Below are 5077 nucleotides of genomic sequence, written 5' to 3'. Positions count from 1 at the left end.
GTGTTCTTATTAAACGTTGTTTGTTTGTTGTTTTTGTTGTTGTTGTTTTTTATGAGCCAGAAGTGAAAGGTTTCAAACTGAAAGTGTCTCTGAAACAGCAAGAAGACTGAAAATAAATCATGAATTCTGGTCTTGAGGCGCATGTGTAAAATATAAATGTTTCAGATCTAATTTTGTATTTGTGTTCAGCTAGTCAAACATATTTGAAATGTTTTGGCCAATATCTCATTAGGCTTTATGGAGATCTTTACAAGGTTTTTCTGCTTTTTCACTTTTATTTATTTATTTTGTTTAGTCCTTGAATGACCATGACATTGAGTTTATTTAAAATAGCTTCTCGTAGTTGGCACTTACTGCCTTAAAAAATATGAACACGGACAAGTGGAGGACAAAAGAACTGTCGATCCTAAAAATAAAATAAATAAACATCAACAGTATGAACATCTGAAAGTCATGTTTTAAGAATTAATATAAATTAGCAAAAACTTAACCCAGGACCTGAGATCTGCATCATCTTTTATCTTATTCATCTACAGTTTTTAGCTAATAGCTCTTTGGGAATCACCTTATTGGCATTAAAATTTTATGTGTCTGACTGATTTGTTCAACAAACAAATAAATAAACAAATGGTGTTTTTGTGACAGGCTGCAAGATAAAACCTATTTGTCTTGCAATAGCTCTGCAGAAAGTGGTGAAGGCTGCACAGACGTCTGTTGGAGTCAGCCTCCCCACCACCACAGACATCTACACCTCCAGATGCAGGAAGACGGCCACCTGCATCATGAAGGACCCCACTCACCCAGCACGCACACTTTTTTCCCCGCTCCCCTCAAACAGGAGGTTGAGGAGCATTAAGTGTAAAATCACTAGACTGAGGAACAGCTTCTACCCTGAAGCTGTTAAGACTCATGAATATCTAACCAGGATAATCACTGTAATGCCACTTTAAATGGTGATGTCACTTTATCTGTGCTGCTGATTTCTTGCCTTTAAGCTGCTGTATTCATACCCATCTTCTCACAACACTCATGTTCAGGCTGCTGTTTAATACACCACATTATATTACACTATTATGGGCTGCGGCAGCTTGGTGGTCAGTGCCACAGTCTTGTAATCCTCAGGTTGCAGGTTTGAGTGCAGGTTGCATCAGGAAGGGCATTCGGTGTAAAACAGTTGCCAAATCTTTCATGCAAGTTTGCTTGCTGTGGCAACCCATGAAGAAGAGAGAAGCTGAAAGAAACTTACTCTATATTACATTATTATTGTTTAGCATATATCTTAGATCCATGTATGCTGTTTCTTTCTTTTTTATACTGTATTTTATTTAGCTAATTTTGGTTGTAGCTATAGGACCTTGAGTACACAATGTTGTTCCACCTCATGCCATGTGATGCGAATGACAACTGTGCGTGGTTCATCTCTTGCGTTTAAGAGCCTGAATGGATAAGTCAAAGTTTTGTGGCTTGATCTAATTTCCATGACCACTTTACAAGAGAGTCTAGTTTTTTAAAGCAAAGTACAAAAATAACTTAAGGTTGGCTCAAGACTTTTGCACAATGCTGCATGTCTAAATCAGATTTCTTGCTTGTTTACTAAGATTCAAAGGCGATGTATTTAAAAGCCAGCTGGATAGTGTGGAAAAATCTGACTACAGTACATGTATACACACTCTGTATCTTGTAAAAGTAAAGGTATGAAATATTTTGGCTCTTGTGAAGCCGCAGCTCCCTCTGAGCTGATGTTGTATCAGCTGACTATTGTTCTCTGTGTTGCTGTCTCTGGAGGCTGCAGCCAAAAAGTGAAAGAGCTTGATACAATTAATTCACCTCAGACCTCCATCGCCACCTTTGTTTATTTGTCCTTTCTCAGCGTTCTCGCCTTACATCCGTACCTCCGCCTCTCCCTCCTTTCTCCATCTCTTCCTTCGCCACTGACCAGCTGCTCTCCTCCTCTCCACTACTCCCCAGGTAAGCGAGGACAAGTCCCCACAACCCTACCCCTCCTGGTCCCCCAGGTAAACCAGAGACGCCCGAGGAACACCCTGGCCAAAAGAGACCCAGCATCACCTTACGGCCTTGCTCAAAAGTCCTCTTTCTAAAGCAGGAAAGCACAACACAGCCCCACTTTGAACAAAGTGCCAGGGGAGCTGAGGAACCAAACCCCCTTTTAGGTCTTTGTGTCTTTGCCTGATCTAAGCTCCAAGTCAGGCAGAGACTTGGACTGCAATCAAGAGCTGAGATTGGAGATAAATGAAGAAGTCAAAGGATCATGAGATGGAAACTGAAAAACAATGTTTAATGAAAATAATAATAATCTGAACAGGACCATTTCACCTGCGCATTAAGAACTGTTCACTGAGGAACAACCTGCACAGAATCACACTAATCTGCATAAATTCCTGTCACCTGCACTGCAAACTGAGTCATAACTAATATTTCTGATCCTTTCAACCTATTTATGGTTGGAAAGAATCAGTAGGAGAAATAGCATCCATGCGTTGGAGATAGTTGCCCCTCAATAATCTGGTGGAGCAGAACTCTGCTGTGCTGCAGCAGAGTGGTGCATTCAGTGTGTGTCGGACGTCTCTGCGTCATTTACTGTAATGAATTAACTCACTTTGGCAATTCTCTTTGAGCTTAACTCTTTTTATAAGCTAACTACAAAGTTACTGTGAACCATCATCAGTATTCTGTTAGTAAAATATGTTTGTATTAAAGTAAAGATGTGTGAAGAAATGTGTTCGAGAATCACAGCCCAGAGACAGTGTGAGCGTTGCAAAGCATTCTGGGTAGGAGTTATATGTGCAATGTCTCTGATTGTGTTTTTTCATGTTATTTTCCTGTTCTGGTTTGGGCCCTGTGATGGATTTGTATCTTGTCCGGGGTGTACCCCACCCCTCGCACAGTGATTGCTGGACATGGGCACCAGCGACCCCCGTGACCTAAAATGGAAGAAGCGGATAAAAGATAATGGATGGATGGATGGTTTGGCATTTATATTAAAGTCTCTGGTTGTAAACTGGCGCAATGACTCAGAGACTGTTTGCAGTATATGAGGAGGAAACAGCACTGTGATGGTGATGACATCATCAGGTGGCATTTAATTATGCATAGGTCCATGACTACACTAAAGTGACCAGATTTCTGGAATTAAATCTGGGGACATTTCCAGCTCGGTGATAAAATATAATTAAACATTATCAAGATGAAGTTAAGAAATGGTGGACAGTTACAGTTTCATTTATTTTTGAAAATGTATTCATATTTAAACAATAAAAATCAAATGTAGCAGCAGGATTGTGTTTTTTCCACACTTTTGTTAACATTTCTTAAGAGTAATAAAACGAATAAAGTGATAGTAGTAGTAAGCGAGTACTAAAACTGGGGGGCGGGGCAAGGGTCTATACTAAATTAAGTGATCATGTTGTGCATGAATTAAATAAAGCATGTAGTTTAAAAAGTACAGAAAACTGAAGAGATCTGGGGAATAATTCAAAATAACTGAATGTTATCCAGATTAAATAAGTAAATAAACTTAAAGTGTAATAGCTATACTGTTAGAACAAATTTATTATTTTTTTTCTTAACAATATTTTGTGCCTGATCTGTGGTCAGTGTCACTGACGTGAAATGTTTACCCTCTATTCAGCTTTGGGTTAACAAGAATAAATATTTAAATAGTGAAAAATACCTTTTTTAAACAATTGCTTAAATAAACTTGCTGTATTGAAACACTGATGATTAAATAATTTATTTATTGGTTTATTTGTCATGAAAAAGGGACATTACCAGCATCAATTAGAAACATCCTAATCAACCTTTTGACCAGTAGAGGGCAGTGTAGGATGAGTTTGTGCGGATCCAGAACAGACCAGTGGATCTGCTGGAGCAGAGGTATTGAACCTGGAATTTAATTTGATTAAAACAAGTGACAGTTCTACAAAAATGCTAAAGATTAATAAGGCAAAATTGGACAAAATAATGTTTTAAATACAGTCATTCTAAAAATGAGTAGGTCAACCAGTTTGATGGTGCTGCTTTCATCTGAAACACTTCTTCAGTCTGAGGTGCTGTATTCAGCTCAGTCTCTTAAATAGCACCTTCTCAGAGTGGATCAACCAGTTTTGCTGCTGACAACCAAAACCAGCTGATCACATGGTCAAGAAGGACCATCAGCCTAACAATGGATCATTAGCACACTGATGGCTGTTCACTGTTCACAGAGGGCTGAGTGATACTAGCAATAACAGCATTGTAAGAGGGGGACAGTTGAACACAGAGGCCTCCAGAGGACCCGACTTAACTTTTTTAGATTTTTCTACCTGGATTATTGAGCATGCATCAGGGTGTACTGTATATTGTTTTGTTGTTCGGTTTTATGCTGTTAATAAAGATTAAAAAAAAAAAAAAAACTTCCTGTTTAGCGTAATATAATTCCGTTTTTTTCTCATGTGATTTGGGCCACTTCCGCTTTGGCTACTTCCACTTTGGCTTAAAGTAATTCTGTTTTGTTTGTTGTTGTTGTTGTTGTTTTTTTGGTTTTTTTTTTCATTTACACCTTAGGGCCATCGTAATAAAGGTTGAATGAATGAATGAAAACTTGTACTGGTTAGTTGAGGAGCTCTATTTTACCATACCATACCATACCAATTTATTTATATAGCACTTAAAACAGCAACAAGGCCAACCAAAGTGCTGTACAAAAGAAAACAAACATGCACAGCAGACAGGAAAACATAAAATAGAAATACAGATACAAATAGCAGCAGAAGCTAACTAAAATGGCCAACAGAGTAGAGAACAGACCGGACCAAAACAAATCACACCGTGTTAAAGGCAAGCGAATAGAAGTGGGTCTTCAAGCGAGACTTAAAGACTGAGAGTGTGGGAGCCTGCCGGACACTCAGTGGCAACTCATTCCACAGTCGTGGACCTGCGACAGAGAAAGCCCTGTCACCTCTGAGCTTACGACGGGTTTCTGGGACTGAGAGAAGCATCTGGTCTGCTGACCTCAGAGAGCGCGGTGGGACATATGGCTGCAGAAGATCAGTGAGATAGGATGGGGCGGAACTGTTCA

This window comes from Nematolebias whitei, chromosome 16 (assembly GCF_014905685.2).
Source record: "Nematolebias whitei isolate Nwh7 chromosome 16, NemWhi1, whole genome shotgun sequence".
Lineage (NCBI taxonomy): Eukaryota > Metazoa > Chordata > Actinopteri > Cyprinodontiformes > Rivulidae > Nematolebias > Nematolebias whitei.
Note: the sequence above shows the minus strand (reverse complement) of the source record.